The sequence below is a fragment of the Corvus cornix genome, chromosome 12, assembly GCF_000738735.6.
Source record: "Corvus cornix cornix isolate S_Up_H32 chromosome 12, ASM73873v5, whole genome shotgun sequence".
NCBI classification, from domain to species: domain Eukaryota; kingdom Metazoa; phylum Chordata; class Aves; order Passeriformes; family Corvidae; genus Corvus; species Corvus cornix.
The window spans coordinates 146,654-164,398 of record NC_046342.1 but is presented as its reverse complement, the minus strand read 5'-3'; the positions used below and the strand labels follow the sequence as shown (position 1 = coordinate 164,398).

The window sequence follows — 17,745 nt, the reverse complement described above, 5'->3', positions numbered from 1 at the left end:
CAGGTATTCACCATCGTGTGACTGGAATGCAATCTAGCAATGTTGTATTTTCTCAAAAATTGTTTCAGTGATCCAATTCCTCAGTGGACAAATCTCTGCACCTACCACAGCTCTAGAAAATACTAGAAGACCCCTCTAACCCATGCTATGTTGTTTGATGACACAAGCATGGCAGCAGTGTCAGCTCTGGCAAAGCACTGAAGTCCTGGTAGATGGCAGACATGTCCACAGTCCCCCACAGCAGCTGAAGGAGGAGAGCCACAGCTTCTCCTGCCCTCAAGCACCACATTCCTGGGGGATCCCCAGTTGATCATCTTAAGACGAGCCCAGCTACCCTATGCTGACTTTGGGTAAGGTACCAGTTACCCTAAGCATTCCCCATTCTTCTTCAACCACTGCCACAAAAAAGGACTAGCCTGTTGGTATAATTTTGTGAAGTTTCAAAAGGAATTAAAACCCAATTCCTTTTTCTTTCCTCCTGGGATTCATCGCTGTGAATGCAGGCCCAACCACCTTACTTTTTTTACTGAAAACAATGAGCTAGTGGCTCCTTCATTAGTTTCAAATGTGTGGCCCCACCAGACACCTCTTTTGTCTAGGTTAAAACCTCTAACAAGCTGCTTACAGTACTGCAAATAGAGTGTTTTGACCTTTATTTTATAAATTCAGACATAAATTTTTTTCTTCTACTGTGTAATCCTGTCAAACAATCATGGCACAGGATCCTCCACTGGTAATTACTCAACCAACACATCCATCTTGCCCAAAACTTGGCTCTGAATGTTTTAGGACTTGTGCTCAGAGGCATTTGCAGAGTAAATACTTCATGAGGTCTTATGCTACTTCCCATTAACCAAGAGGATCCAAAGTATCCAAAGGGCACAAGGCAGAAAAAAAAATTGATAAGCACCAGGAAAGAAGAGGAACTTGGAAAGACACAAGTGCCTTACACATCAAATGTAGTGCTGGCCCTAAATCAAGAATAATACGCAGGGGCAAAGCACAGAAGTGGCTTTCATTCTTTTTATTTAATTTAAACCAAGCTGGTTCTCTCTCTTCATCTTTGATGTGGCCCTTAAGGACTGCTTTTGCGCAGAAGTCAAAAATTCCTTACATATTTTTTTAAGTGCTATAAAATGACTCGTGAAAACAAGATTTACTGGATTATTTCACACGAAACTATCTGAAAGTAAAACCCAGTTTGCCAAGTGCATTACAGGTGCTACTGGGAATGGGAGATGAGAGGGACAACATAAGATTCAGGTAATCACTCCCAAGACATCTGGTTCTGCCACATGTTTCCAGAAGTGGGAGCCTGTGATGGGCCCCTATTGCCTGCTCTCTGGCACCCACCAAACCTGCAGGACTCAACAAAGAACTGCCTCCTCCTTGAGTTTTGGTCCATTGTTGGATAAGGAAAATTCTTCCTAGACCAGTGTCCTGGCTGTGGCCAGGACAGGGCTGATTGTTGCAGTAGCCAGGAGGGGCATGGCCGGGACCTGGAGGTTATTCCATACCGAGGGGAAGAGGCCTCTTTCAGTTCGGGTACCCTGGGGGGTGGTTGGGGTTTTGCCGGTTTCCACAGGGTGAGTGCTCGTGCATGAATCATTCAGCTCTCTTGTACCCTCTGTTATTAATATTGTTGCTGTTACCCTTTGTTTCTTACTTCATTGCTGTTTCTAGTAAGCTGCTCTTATCTCGACTCCTGATCTTTACCTTTTTTCCTCCAATTCTCCTCTCCAGCCACCAAAGGGGAGGGAGAGGGGGACGGTAGAGTGAGCAAGTGACACATGATTTGGAGTGTTTCAGTGGAACACTAAAATGGGGAATACCAGTCCTATACCACAACAGCCTTATTTGCCCAAAGTGAGGCACAAAGAGTTAACAACAGAGCTGCCCAGAGTGGGTTGGAAACGAGTCTGATGTTAGCATTTGTTGTATTACGTATGGACCCACTGGTCACAGTATTGTGGAATGTGCCAGTACCCCCCAGCTGCTCACAGCAGGCACTCCAAAAACCTGAGCATGCACTTCCAAACTCATAAAATCCTGCCCTGAGATTCAGGTTTACTCTGTGCACTCCTTGTGCTTCTAATATATTTAAACTCAAGTATTTCATGTCTGGCTTGTAATTCTACTCACATGAACAATGATGCTTATAATTCCTCTGTTCAATCCAAGCAAAGAAGACCCAGATTATTCTTCTTTTCAGAGGTAATTTTTTGTATTATTTTAATAAAATAATAGGTATTTTAGGCTTTGGCTAAGGCAAAACTTAAACAAAACTTCTGAAATGCCTCAGTTGAGCTACAATTTGTATTTTCACTGAATTGGAAAAGTAACATCAGTTTTTCTGACAGAATTCAAAGCCACCAGGAACATCATGGCACAGAGAACTTTCTTGAGTGTCTCCTCTTATCCTCACTAACTGCACCCAGAAGAAAGTCTGTATTTTTGAAATATTTCCCTTAGACGCAGTCAGAAACTTGAAGGCTACAAATACTTTTTTCTAGTAGACCAAGATAAAATACAAGGATTTTGGGTGCTCCACTAAGTTTAGTAGTAAAGAGAGCAGTTGAGCCCAAGTGGTTAAACTCCAGATCTCAGGGTTTTCTACCACAACACAAGCCAGGTAAGGATCTTGTATTTGACACTCAGTCCCTATGTAGCTATGTTCAAAAATAACCCCAGTTTAAAATAAAAAAATACCTTTTAGGTCTGTGATAGCAGCAAGAACCTGAAATGTTATGACAGTCTCTGGGTTTGGCACATCCTACATTAGCCAACCCACAGGACTTCTCCTCTAGCCCTCTGTTAAGAGGAAGAGATTTTGCAGTATTCCCCTGAAACAAAGCAAGCCTACAGCTCCTTCGGCTGTTTCACACCTTGCCCCACCCTAGATTAGCTCCCAGCCCTCTCCTTCTGCTCAGCAAGGAGCACAAAGCCTTTCCCACTCTGCTACCAGGTATACCCTATTTCTTCCTCTTGTGCTGCTTTATTAACTCCAGTATTTTCCTCAAACCCACTTAAAGCTCACCTCTTCCTCCTGTCCATGGCCCAGCTGAGACCTCGGCAGGGTTGTAAGGCAGTGTGTGGTGGGGCTGTACAGCCCTGCTATAAAACCCAGCTCAGTGACACTGACAACTATTAGCTTACAATTTTCTGGCATTCCAAAACATTAAATTCAGCAAAAAAGAGTGACAGCAAAGTCATCGCCATAAGCTTTCAGAAACAGATGCAATCAAGCAAACATTATGTTTCAAAGCAAGCAAGAATCTGGCATGGACTGCGATTCCCCACCAAAAGAAAGGCATATCACTTACTTGTGCTTGAGCAGAAGTTCACATATTTTTTCTTACTTGCTTAAGATCTAAGACAACCAAAAAGAAGGAAGAGCAGCTCCTGCTGCAGCTTTCACTTCATGGGTTAAACGCCATGTTCACAGGAACTGACCTCCCCCAGCTCACTTCCGACCACCACTGCGGTTGGTGAGTCAAAGCATATAAACGTGGCAAATGCCCGTGGAGGAGCTGTGCTAAGCACAAGTCACAGGAGATTACTGCTGGGTTTGAGTTTCAAACTATCTGAAAGGCAATACAAAGGATGTGGATGGTTTAGAAGCCTGACTCTTTCTGAAATAGAAAAGAGAAAGCTAGATCATGGAATCATAGAGTCTCGGAATGGTTTGGAGTAGAAGAAACCTTAGACAAACACCATCTTCTTCCAACCCCCTTCCACTAGACCAGGTTGCTCAGAGTCCCATTCAACCTGTTCTTGGAAACTTCCAGAGATGGAACAGCCAGAGCTTCTCCAGGCAGCCTGTGCCAGGACTTCACCAACCTCACAGAGAAGAATTTCTTCCTTATATCCAACCTAAGCCTGAGCGCTTTTAGTTCAAAGCCATTCCCCCTTGTTCTATCACTACATACCTTTGTAAAAAGTCCCTCTCCAGCTCTCTTGTAGGCCTCCTTCATATTTTTATAGAGCTTTTTGCTTAGATACAGTTCGATATTAATGCAAGAACAGTCAGTAACAGCAGTAACGTCATGGAAACCAGCAAAAACACAGTTCTCAGCACGCAAACTCTCAGTCTGCTTCACAGTCTGAGAAGGGAAATGAGAAACCATAAAAGTGACAATAAATGCAATTCTACCAGCAAGGGATGGAGTTTGTTAAAAGCTTTATATCAAATGTCTTGAAAATGTTCAAAGCTTCTTCTTCCCCTATCCTGCTCTCCCATCAGAATCTCCATGGGAAACGATAAAGGACAAAGCAAAATCTAAAATTTTCGTATAAACGCTGCATTTCAGGGCAGCCGCCATCTCTGAGGATCCACAGAGGAGCTGCTGCTTTGGGTTCTTACAAAAAACCACAATGTTGGCAAACCATGCCAAATCGCTCGGTCTGAGCAGGGCTGCCAGAAATTTGGTATATTCAGTCCACCTCATACCACCACAGAAATACAGACACGAAAAAAAGAGTTTTTCACAGAAAGAACCACATAGCTGAAATTAAAAAAAAATTGTGCATATAAAGCATAAGAAGGACCAATAGTTTCCCTAGACCTGTAACAGTAGGATTTGGGATTTTGGGATTTGGTGTACTTTTATCCTGTTCTGACTAATTTTAAATGCCTTAGATGAGGATGCTTTCACTAACAGATGTTTCTGTAGCATCTTGAGTGTCACTACTGAACATCATTAACATTGTATCTTCCATAAACCTGCATCAAGATACCCTACCTTTATTCTCATTAGATTCTCCTAAGGTACACACCTGCAAGGTAATCCTAATAAAGGCTGTGCTTTACCAGCACTGGCAAACACCTTACGTCTCTCATCATCTGAATCACAACAGACATATTCTGGAGAAAGGAGTTTTCAGCTCTGACTTCTGTTCTTCTCGAGCAGGTTTTCACATACAATTAGTAAACACCTCTTTTACACACTCATTTCAGTGCAGTTTCTGTATCTGTCATTGCAATCTTTTTTTTATTGCCCTATGCGGAACAGCACCTAATTCAGGTACCTGTGCAATGCTATTCCAACAGTCCTCTGCCTCTGGGACATTTCACATTTGATCCTGCAGCCAGGGATTTCTCCACAACTGCTTTAAAGAAATCATTACAGAATTTTAATTACTCATTTAATCTGGTATACTTCCATTTAAAGAATTAGCTTTTCAACAGACCTACATCAGCCCTTCCCTCACAACAATAAAACACACTCCTTGTCCCACTCAATGCTCCCCAGACAGGGTACTACAGCACAGTCCTCATTTTCTATCCTGCATGTAAATGGAAAAACCTCACACTCCAGACCCACATTTGTCCAGCCAGAAGCACTGCGGGCACAGTTAGTTCTACATGAAGCAGGAATGCATTGTCAGAACAGGCTCTCTGACCCCCTACCGTTGCAGGGGCAGCTTGGGCACTAGGGCCTTTCCCTTAGACACAGGTTAGCTGGCAAACTGCTATTAAAACTGGCTATAAAAGTGATTCTTAAATGTTTGCTCTATATTTATATAATTACAGTGGTCAGGAGAAGATTTCTGAGTGACAAAAATGAGGAGCTTCAACACCTAATTCTGTATTACAGCACTACTTAACACAGATGTGTAAACCAAATCCCTGCCAAGATCTTCATACTTACCCAAAGACAAGATAAAGGAAAGGCAAAAATGCAGGCATGTCTCAGAAATCCTACCAGTCGAAAGTCATTACATACAACCTTACACTGGGGCAAGGAAAAAAAAAAAACCCAGACAAAAAAATCAAGCAGGCATTCACTTCTAGTTTCAGGCTTTTTATGTTGCTCTGAGTACAGCTGGCCACCACATCCCCCACAGACAGCACAAAGCAAGGATCCTTCCAAGGCCAGTCGAATATGCTGCTTCCACCAAAGTGGCAATGATAACATCTGTTGAGATGTAATACAGGATCAACTCAACATGCCACTAACAGAGAAAATTTAAACTCCCTTCCAGGACAAAAAACCAGAATCTGTCATTAACTGTATGAAAGGTCATCTTTCCCTAGCAAAGAAGAAAAGTGGTATTTCTTATTTTATTTTTATTTTGTAGCAGGCTGCCAAGCAAATTCTTGCCAAAAATGAATCAAGGGGAAAAACACATCAGCCGAATGGGAAGAAGGACCAGCTTCCAACCCTGGTGATTCCAAGGAGGCCTGAAGAGTGGAAGAAACAACCAGAAAAGCCATACTGAGAACAGAATAAATTCACTCAAAAGGAAAACGAGAAAAAACAAAGTAAAGCACCACAGAATATATTCTCCCCCAGGACTAACATCAGGCACAATAAAGCCCCAAAATAAAAATTTTTTTTTCCTGTATGAAACAGGATGTGGTACTGCAGTTAGCAAGCACTTACCTTCAGCTCCTGAGGTTGTTGGTACAAAGTTAAAAAAAAAAGCTCTTGTGTTTCTACTGTGTTTTAACTGAGTCCTCTGTTAGCATCCACATGGACACTGAGGACACGCTGTTGGCTGCACAGCCCCTGCTCCCTTCAGCCACAGGAGTCAGCCCCATATGGTAGGGTTGTACTGAAACCTCTTTGTAGGAAGGCACCCAGCTCAACCAGGCTGACAGCCCACGGACAAGTCCAGGCTTACCACCTCCTGCAGAGAAGGAGGGACTGGGGGGGAAGCAGCTCCTTGCTGTGCATCACTGTTATCAAAGCACTGGACAGATGCAAATCCCAAGAGTGGAAAACTCCACATATAATTATTTCCTTGCCAATAACTTCTAAGTGTTTATAATTTGAACTCTGCTGAAGTATAGATGAGGACTGATGGATTTTGGGGGGCTTGGGGGATTTTTTTAAGTAGTCATATACGTTCTCTCATGTGTTTTAACACAAATATTGTAATTTCTAGATCTGTTTCTGTAGTGCTGCTATGATAACGAACTACACAGATAACGAACTACAATGTCCTGAACCAATAACAAGGTTGTGTGCTCCTCCACAGTATCACAGAATCATAGAATGGTTAAGATTGGAAAAGATCTCTAAGATCACCAGGTTGAACCATCAATCCCCTCACCACCTGCATGTTCACCACGAACCAATGTCCCCCAGGTGTCACCTCCACACATTTTTGAACACTCCACCACTGTCCTGGGCAGCCTGTGCCAGGCTTGACCCCCTTTTCAGTGAGGAAATTTTCCCTAATATCCAACCTAAACCTCCCCTGGCACAATTTGAGGCTGTTTCATCTTATCTTGTCACTTGCTACCTGGGAGAAGAGACTGACACCCACCTAAGTGGTAACTCTCAAGTTCTTTCATGCTGTTCTGTGACAAACTTGTACCACAGTTATTCTTTCTTATTTTGTTCATATTTGTATCCCTCTGGAGAGTACCAGTCTGGCCTTAGATTTCATCTCTCAGTTTACTTGGACACAGGTGCCCACCAGTAACTTTTGCATTAGCATTTCTATCATACCTCAGAATTCGGGCATATCTTACAGATCTGGTCCCAAACTTTGGCATTATGACTTCAAGCCTCTGGTGACATTCCCGCAAGGCACACAGGAAACACATTTCCAATTTGAAAAAACATGTTTAATCTCTCCATTTAGTGCTGGAGACTGTTCTTTGGTAAGCAAATTCCTGCATTTAGCTATAGTCTTCTCAATATTTACACTTGGCCTGCTTTTCATATTGACATACAGAGAATAAACATTAGGGGATAGTGAAAATCAAATCCCCATAAACGGAAGGCAGTCACAAACTTTTATGATTTAACAAAGTGTAACAAACAGGCTCTGAAAATCTCGTTCTTCTGGAGGAAGTATTTAGCTGACTCTTCTCCCCAAATGGCACAGTTTAATTAGGCTAAACTAATCAGCACAGTAACTTTCTGTGACACCAAGATCAAAGGTAAAAGAGAAAAACCCCTGAGACTCTTCCACCCAGTAAGAAAAGCAGGTTAGATGACATGAAAAGACTGAGGCATAAAGAGTGACAAAGTAAAGGAGAAGAAGCCTGGGGCAGATGTCAGCCAGCCTGACATTGCAGGTGACAAAAGCCCTGCCAGAACACTGCTCACAGCACACATCAGGAGATTCAACCATCACACGAGGCTGTCAAATGCTGTTCCTAGAGAACTAGAGAAAACAAGGTAAGAAGGGATGAGCAGCCAGACTCATCTCTTTGGTGAATACAAGTCTTGTCCTACTTTTGTGTGCTGAAATGCACAGCAACTAGTTTAACTTCAGCAGTAGATTTCAAGACTTAATTCCTGCATTGGCCAAGGTGCAGATACCAAGGTCCAGACATCAAAGTCCATCTTAAGTTGTTGCAGGTACCTAATTTAGAAGGGGAAAGGAGAATTAGGTTTTCATTCATGTACTTCATTACAATTAACATGAAACCCAGAACCCATGAATTAGTAAGACTGTGTTTTGCTTTGCTTTTCTCTTTTGCAAAAGGATTCATTGAAAATAGAAGATAATGGGCCTTTCTCCCTAATTTTTTCTTGAGTTCAGGATTGAGTACTGGGCAGATAACATGCCCAGAGTAAAAATTAAGGTAAGCACTTGAAACAGACTAGAACACTTTCTAAGGAAGTTTTAATTATAGCCAAGTATTTCTCATCATAATTTTACCCTCATCCTTCTCATTCTAGCTAGGTCAGCAGAAGCAATGGCATTTCTCTGACGCACAGGACAAGTCCCACACACCACCACTGTGGGGTCCTTCAGCACAGCAGCAGCATTTCAACACCTTTTCCTCCTCCTGCCTCTCCCCCATTCAAACTCACTTTGCATCTCATGTTTCTGGTTGTTAACTCAATTTAGCTCTGATCGCCAGATTTAGTCTGGCTGCTTCCTGCATGACACAGGGATGCTTATCCATGGACTACTCCTGGTCTCCCAGAAGGGAATACTCCATACAAAACTAATCCCTATACAGTGTCCTCAGAGAGCAGCCAAAGGCAGCTGAGCATGAGGTGCAGTGTGTAGCTGCAACTATAAATGCATTTTCACCATGGATTTCCCAAGCTGAAGCTGTCATTTTGCCTGACAGCCTCAGAGCGTTCACTGACGTCAGATGTCTATATCACCTCTAAGATGCACACACTGGATCCCAATGAAGGGATGCAGGCAGAATCTTTGTTTAGCATTCCTGAGACTTTCCTCTTAGATGAGCACAGACATGCTTTTTTTTTTTCCCTTGACAAGTAAAAGGTTTTTCATTATGATGAAAGAGTCCTAATTTATAATTACACTGATTGTGCAAGTCAAAGATCTATTTCAGGCTAATAATACACCTGTGACTTCACATCTGTACTACTTTAACACCGGAATTGCAACACCAGAGCAATCCATTACCGTAAAAACCTAAAGAGATTTATTCTACAAACAAATTACTGCAGCCAAAGCCATCTCAATTTGTTTCTTTCAGATTACCTGCAGATGGGTGATTTACTGTTCCAAGATCAAAGAGAAAGATGGCAGATCTCCAATTTCGAGAACTGGTGAGTTGTGGGGAGAGGGGGGAACAGAGAAAAGCATTACACTGCCCACCTTCCAGTGATTTAAAAGGCATTAAGTTGAGAAACAGCCTGATCTAGTCCTATGAGAAAATTCCAGCCTTCAGTCAAAACCATGTAAAAAAATGCTTCATGTGCTTCATTTCTTCTTTTACTAATAGCTTATTAAATTGTTATTCCTAATGACAAAAGTGGCATGCAAGGATCTCTCTCTGCTCAGTTGATGTCCCTGTGCATCTTCTTAATGCCACATATTGCAATGTGTAAGATCTCATCTGACCAGCAAGGTGAGTAAAAATTATCCTCCCCTTAAGATTTAATGACAATATAATTCATCTCCAGCAGTGTCCCAAACAACTGGCTTTCTCTTTATAAACCTGAATTGTTTTATTAGTTTTAGTAAACCGATAATTAGCCTTTTCTGATTTAAAAATCTCTTTAGGTACTAAATATAAGTAGGTAAAACTGAGCTCAGATTCTTTGCTACAGAAGTGAGCATTCCAGGGCAGGACTAGCTTTTCTGTGTGACCACAATGTACTGTCACTCCATACTGCAGAAATTAAGAAAATTCGACTTCATTATTGAAAAGCACAGGGAGTATTTTTATGCTATTTTGACAGCAGAGCTGCATATTTCAAAATCCAGAACAATTTTACAATAATCACTAAAGGAAAACATTTCAGCTCTCAGTGTCGCTCAGTAGCACCCTACTTGAAGCTTAAAACTTTCACAGAAAGTGACCAAGCCACAGAGTCTCTGAGGCTGGAAGGGGCTTGGGGTTACCACCCAGTCCAACCCCTCTGCTCAAAGCAAGGCCACACAAAGCAGGCTGCTCAGGAGCTGGTTTGACTAGTTCCAAGCATGGACATGCATATTACAATATGACATCTATAATAATATTTTTGTCCCTTTTAAAACAAATATAACAAAAGAACAATGTAAATTATCAATAAATATTGTTCTCAAAAAATAAACCTTTTATTGAGAAAAGGACACAGAAAAAATACCATTTCTGACTGATGAGCTGAACATGGGCAGCAGCTGGAGAGAAGAAAAACAGGTCAATGTGGTGCCTCTGCTGTAGACTGGATGATCGAGTACCACGTGGGCTCACAAAAGCACAGTCACAGTTTGGAAGAGCCTTTAAGAGCCTGGACAGCACTGAGAGGCTAAAAGCAAAAGCATCACTAGTCCCATGCCTCTTCCTCATATCTGTACTTCCAACAAAGCAATCCCACACAGTGACTGCAAATCCAGCACAAGGAAAGCCTTGAAGGGGTCTAGCCAATGTGAGTGTCTACTTTATGGAGACTTGTAAGCAGCCCATGATGTTGACCAAAGGTCCACACTACACCTGCACTGGTTTCTCAGCTGACTAGAGAACACAATCTTTACCCTTCTTTGCAGCCTCAGGCTCTGCACCCTACTCCTCCAGAGACCAACATACCCAAGTTATCCCAGAGCAGCTCCTGAAGTGAAACTCCACGTCTCTTCCAACTCTGGGGGGACACACAAACATATTCTGTACTCTGCAGATGGAGGAGCAAAGAGCATTCTTTCCCTTGCACAACCATCTCCTTAGCTTAGATCAATGCTTCCTCACTCTGTGATCCACAGTCTCTAAGATCCAAAGTGAGAGCAAGGAAAAGAACATGGGAAAGGTTAAAGGTGTCCATGGGAACAAATGCACAGATAAATAAAGTTGAAGAGACTGAAAACCACTGAACCAGCTCCAGTATTTTGGAACCCAGTCGCGGGATAGCATAAAGCATCCTTTATTTCAACCTGAGAAGCTCCAAAGAAAGTAACACTAGATCAAAGGCCTGTAATAAAAGAGTACAGAGAAAAACTGGAGTAAAAGGAATTAGTATTAGTTTTCCCAACTAGACTTCAGTTAATTCATTGTATCTATAGCAGCTATTTCATCTCTCCCGTTATCTACAATTGCACTTTCATCCAATCTATAACCACTACAGTGTGAAAACCAAGGACATTTTGTAAGAACCCAGGTTATCATTTGGGACATCAGTTATAAATTACAAACAATAAAATCCTTGTGAATGACTGCTAAACGTTCATTCTAAAGAAAACACAACACACTTCATCTCAAAATTGCATTACAACTCTGCCAGCAATTATTTTAAAGAAATTTTTTAAGAAATTGGAAGCTCAAGCTGAACAGAAACAGGTAGCAATTTCAGAATCAGACCATTAACCAAAAATATGCATTCAAATTAATATTGTGAAAATAGTATACATTCTCTCTTGCTTAGGTGAGAGCTTTCAATTCTGAAGTAAACTTAGACAGAGTGTGGTCTATCATTACATAAAATATAACTGGCAACTAGCATTTTCCAATACATATGTATAGCTAATACAGGTAATTATAAACTATGGTACTTGCACAGGACGTCTGAATATTTTTGTTTAAAATTATATTGCATAAAACAGCACATACTGCATGGAAGTCACTGTTTAACTAATTACTGGTTTCCATATAATTTCTGCATCATTATTCCATATTACTCTTTTATTAATGGAAAAATCTCAATGCATACAATGTATGCTTGATGGCAAAGCTTCATTATTGAGAAAGGATGACTGGAGGGATTTAAAAATAAATGCTATTACAGAAATTTAGATTCTATTAAGAAAAATGCAAAGAATTCTCACTGTAGAAGAAAAAGAATAAAAGAAAAGATCATTACGAGATTATTTCAGATAATAAATGACACTTGTAATGAATTTACAATTTTGAGCTCTTAAAATAATTGACACTGAAAGTGTAATTTAGTAATATCATCACAATCCTATCAGTTGCTTAGAATGGGTTGTAGATAAATAATTTTTGTTCGGTTTGAGTTTTTCAGATCTATTATGGCATATTGGCTTCAGAGAGCTTTAACTGCTGCCGACATCATGTCACAAGGAGAGGAACAAGACTTCTTTCAAAGCAGTATCTTTACATGTAAAGTGAGGACCCAAGTTAGGACCAATCAAATAAAAATCAAAACAGTAATACTAATACATCTCCAAATTGCCTAGGACACTTCCTGCTTCTTTGACAGCACGTTGGTGTCAGCAAACACTGTTGAGTCCTCCATAGCACTTCCAAAAAAGAAAAGAAACAAAAACCCCCAAGCACGTGCATACACAAATTGCAGTAAAGTCTGATTATTCCCTGGCCACCCTGCTCCACTCTGGGAATGGTTGTTACACACCAGCTCATTGACTGTCATTGATCATGGCACCGACTGGCTGCACAGTCCTTAGCCACACTCATTGTGGCACTGAGGTCAGCTTCTGCATATGATGGGCAAAACCCTCAAAACACTGTGCTGATAGTCACCACACAAAGTTACTGCTCGAAAGGCACCTTAAGTCACGTTATCCTGGCTCATAAAAAAATTGAGGCTAATTCGGAGATGCTTAGAGCTCAGGTATCTTCCCCCCGTATCCAAATCTGGCATTCATAAATATATGCAAAGTCTGCACCAGCCACATTTCCCACCTGCCCTGCTTGGGAGGGACAGCTCTTCTCAGAGAAATCAAACAGAATGGCTGCAGCTCTGGCAATTTCTAAGTTAGGCCAAGTGCACAGCCTGTTGTGCACATCCTGTCGTACACAGCCCAGCACACACAGCCCTGTTGTTCCCCCACACTCACTCCAACGGGGCCACCACACCGCTGTGCCGTGGGGCCACCCCTCCTCTTGTTCAGAAGGGAATGAAAGACTGCCCATGTTAGAGAGGGTGTGCAGGGAAGGCTGCAGCACAGTGAGTAAGAGGCTTTGTTGGGGAGTTGTGGAGGAACAGCACTTGATTTCTGGTCTCCACTGCCACAGCTGTGAACACGTGTGTGGAATTAGACATGTGCTTGTGTTGGGGTGATCCAGCTTAGGAATCTTCTAGAAGAGTACTTACTTTGGGGAGGAGACCTCTTACCTGGAGATCTCTCCCTGGTGCTGTCTTCTGCCTCCTCCTGGCAAAGTTTCTAGGGTTGGAGAGACGGTGTTTTTCATATTTGTAGCAGCAAGCTACATAATCGATAGCAAATTTAGTGGAATAATGAGTAGTGCTAGATGTTCTGTGGAGGTGACATTTCAGTGTCAGCAGAGGAAGGTAATGATACACTTCTCTGTTATTACCATACTTCTTGATGAAAAAACCCCACTGTAATTTGGGTAAATGAAAGTAAAAATAATTGCATTTGTCACTTGTTCCTATGTAAACTTGGAGGGAAAGAAAATGTCTGTGACATTTTCTGAGAATGTATGGATTTACTTGCCCTTGTGGCAGAGCTGTGTGTTTCGGTATTGAGGCAATTGAAAAGTAAGTACAGCATGACAGTGACTTTCACTTTGTATTATTACCCTACATCTCAACATGAGAATGTGAAGAACCACGCAGTTTCCTCTTGACACCCATTAATCTAACATTTTATTTGATGCCAAATGAATAATATAATGACTTTTTTTAATTTGGAAAAATGCTGAGTTCTGTCTCATGCTGGAGCTAAATTTTCAAGTGATGCTTAACAGAAATTTTCTACAGATGGGTAGGATTATCTTCTTTGAAGAACTGCATATCTGCGTGATGTAGCCTACTTTCCTTTTTCTTAAAGTTACCCGATGTTGTAATTTTGAATATAGAAAATGTGCCGAAAATCTAGTCCTTCAGAAATTCATCTCAAGTATCCGAGAAAAGGTTTGGTTTTTGTTTTTTGGGTTTTTTGGGTTTTTTGGTTTTTTTTTTTTTAAAGCCAGAGGCTCAAATAATGAGATAAATCCGTTATGAGAAAAACAAGTAAGAGCAAGAGCCTGGTGGAGTTAGTTATACAGATTTTTGTGGTTACATACCTTGCTTTCAAGATTCTTACAGTTAGGATACATATCATAATGCTAGAGGCAAAAACTTGAAAGTCCTGAATTTAGGAGTAGTTAAAAAACAGGACAAACCTAAACCCACCCTTTCTTTCTGTGCCAAAAACCCCCAACCACAAACAACAAAAGAAACCTATTCCTATTTCTAGGATTGGAGTCAAGCTCGGTGCTGTAAGGAAATCCAAACCAAAAGAAATACTTCTAACACAGGAAAATCCAGTGGGGATAGGGCAGATAGACACTGGAGATAACATTACAGCATTCTTGGTACTTTGGGGTCCTGGTAATGGAAATGATGTTTTTTACTCCACCTGCTCTCAGCAGTAGTGCTCTAAAAGCTCAATGACAGTCACCTGAAATCAAGGCATCTGTATTTTTTTTTTCTTATTAATTTTGTTCATTTCTAAGTGGAGAAAGAAAAGTCTTAGTTTTGGTCCTACAAAATAGGATTAAATTAATTTGCAGTATTTTATTAGGAACAACCTGGTTTTGCTGTGTGTCAGAGACTGGCACTAGCTTGCAGTGTAATCCTGCTTCTTGTTCCTTCCCAGCACATGGGGAGTGTGTGTGTATAGACAGCCATGAAGAACTGCATCCAAAGTTTAAAAATTCTTTCCAACTTACAGGATCCCACTTACTACCCCTTCAAAAACATGAAGACTTCATAATAGTGGATAAATTCACAATTCAATGTTAAAATTGAATCCTGTTTTTTATAGAGCTATTGTTTTTGCCTTGTTACCCTACCCTTCCCCCCCAAAAAAAGTTTTTGCATATGCAGGTTCCAAGAGGAAACCAAACCCGGGCCTTTTCACTTAAGCATGGGATCAGTTGAAGTTTAATTTCCCCTATAAATGTGATATGGCAATAAAAAACCCTTGCAACAAAAATTGCAGAGGTCTGGAGAAAACACTTCACTGAAAAAGCTCAAGGTCTTGACTTCTTTGGTTATAAGAGGCAAACTGGTTTGACTTGGGTTATATTTAATGAATGAGTGGTAAAAATTCCATGGTGTGAGAAGGTGGAAAGATCGAACTGGAGTTATTTTCTTTGTAAAAGTGACTTTGCTTTTAAGAGGAATAAACAGTATCAGTTTTTGAATACTTCTTTCTATACTTCTGATTCCCAGTGAAAAAGTATTTTGTTGCAGAACAAGAGGTTTTGACATACTTTTTCCATGCCATTAGGTAATAATAATTGAGATGAGGTGTTTCTGTTTGCTGGTCAATTGAGCTGGAGGAAACCATGTCATTCCCAGGGTTCTGCAGAGTGCAGGACCTGTCACAACAGCAGCCCTGCCTGCAGCACCACTGCAGAAGATGCCTCCAAGATCAATTCCACTTTCTGCTGCTTGTTGTCTTGCTGGCTCCCACCCTGAGCACAGCTTTCACACCACTGCCCTGTGCATGGGATCAGCTGAATCAACTCTGAGTTGCATCAAAACCTTCTAAGCAAGAATAAAGTAGTGTCTGTGGTTGAGGGAGCAGGGCAGGATGACTCTTTCAGTGGGAGGATGTTAAGTGTAGTATAAAGCCACACCATTAGTCCTACCAACTTTTCCTGGCACCTGTCTTAAACACTGTCCTTTAGCTCAGGATTTACCATTTCTTTCTGCTTTTGGGTGCTTGGTCTGGTTTGTTAAAATGTCCTTTTTCAGAAATACTTCTATGAGAAGCAGAGTGAGTGACAATAGATACAAAACACAGAACAGTAGTGGAGCTCCTGTGCTAGTCCTACTAGGTGTTGACTTTCACTTCCAAAGGAGCTGCCCAGTGCTCTTGTGTTTCTTCTGAGCAGCCTGGATGGAAAAATATGATGGGCTTCAGGACTGGGCCCTCAAAGAGTTAAATACACAGAAGTACTTATCAGTGAATATTTAGATCACGGAGGACTGAGATTGGACAAAGACAGAACATTACTGACAGCCAGGGGGTTTATGTTGGTAATGGACTGGAGAATATCTTCTATCTAGTAGTAGCACTAGATTTTGACTTTGTAATTGTATTTTTCTGTTGTGTTTATGTTCTTAGTTGCATTGCTGTTGCTTTGCAAGAGGTGAGGTGTTCAATAAGTCTCTAAATGGGCTTTCTAGAACCATTACTTGTGTCTTTCATCATGGCCTGCAGCACTAGTCGGAGCTGACTTCCTAATAATCACAAATATCTTGAAGATTAAATACAGGTAATTTGTTGTCTTTTCTGAGGAAATGGTTACAAAATTCAACGTCTTACTGACTTATTGCTGGGCTCTGGCCCATAGACCACTTCTCAATGACATGGATAGTTCCAGTTTGAAAAGTGTGTTATACAGGCTTTGTCCTGTCCTCGAAGGCTTTGGTTCGTAAGGGCAGGGCTTTCTAGTCTTTTTTCTGTCTGTAAAATGTCATTGAATGTCATGGTATGATCTACATAAAAATGGTAATGATGAGCTCACAGTGTGTGTATATCCCTGGGGAGAGAAGCAACTCCTGCCTGCTGTCCCTGATGCCCAGATGGTGGTGACTCTTAAAAGACGTGTTTGCATCCTCTTTGAGCACCAAAACGGCATAATTTGTCAGCCTTTGCCACTTTTGGGTATTAAACAATCAAATTTAACAAATTTCACAGTTTGTTTGTTTAAATATTTTTTTTTTTCAAATGCCAAACCCCAGTAATTTTAATTTAACATTATCATGTATATTTCCAACAGGTTGCTAAGTGGATTGGAATTTTATGCTGTTAAATGTTATTACAATTTAAGTTCTATAGTCCAAGAAGTTAATATATTATTATGGCTTTTATATAGTTTTTATATTTTTAATAGAATTAAATAACTAGAACTTTCAATTTGTTTCTAGTTTTATCCTGGTGGTTGTTTCACAAGGCCAGATTGGATGGGGCTCTGAGGAACCTAGTCTAGCAGAAAGTGTCCTTGCCCATGGTAGGTGTTAGAATGAGATGGTCTTCAAGGTCCCCTCCAACCTAAACCATTCTGTCATTCTCTAACTGTGCATCCTGCAGGGAACAAAACATGATTCTTCCTATTAGTGCAAATGAGGTTTTCAATTAAAAAACACCTTGAAGCAATTATTTTTCTTGACAGGTCTGATTTTTCCTTTGCCTCAGTGCATCACAGAACCTGACCAGAGCATTCCCATTCTGAGAACACAGCTTTAGCCAATGGAAACTGGAGCTCAGGGCTGGTCCCTCTGAGTGGGTCTCTATGGAGTGTCTGCATGAAGGCTGAGGGGTGAGGCAGGAGCACAGTGCCAGGGCTTCAGGAAAGCTCAGAATTCTCTGTATGGTCCAACTTCTCACAGTCTGGGTTCAGCACTCCAAAATTTGTGAGTGGTGAAATTTGAATGCCTCAGA

The 17,745-nt window shown here is 41.1% G+C and overlaps 1 protein-coding gene across 7 annotated transcripts in view; it reads right to left on the bottom strand.

Moving 5' to 3' along the window:
* The window catches only part of FGD3 (FYVE, RhoGEF and PH domain containing 3), a 102,542-nt gene that overhangs the window by 50,556 nt on the left and 34,241 nt on the right, over nucleotides 1–17,745 (bottom strand). Inside the window, exon 1 of one of the 7 annotated variants that reach the window (XM_019292028.3) lies at nucleotides 3,324–3,444. The exons of the other annotated variants lie outside the window; for them this stretch is intronic. The gene's annotated coding sequence lies outside the window, so the exon portion shown is untranslated. Of the gene's footprint in view, nucleotides 1–3,323; nucleotides 3,445–17,745 lie in introns of those variants that run through there. 7 annotated transcript variants of the gene reach the window in all.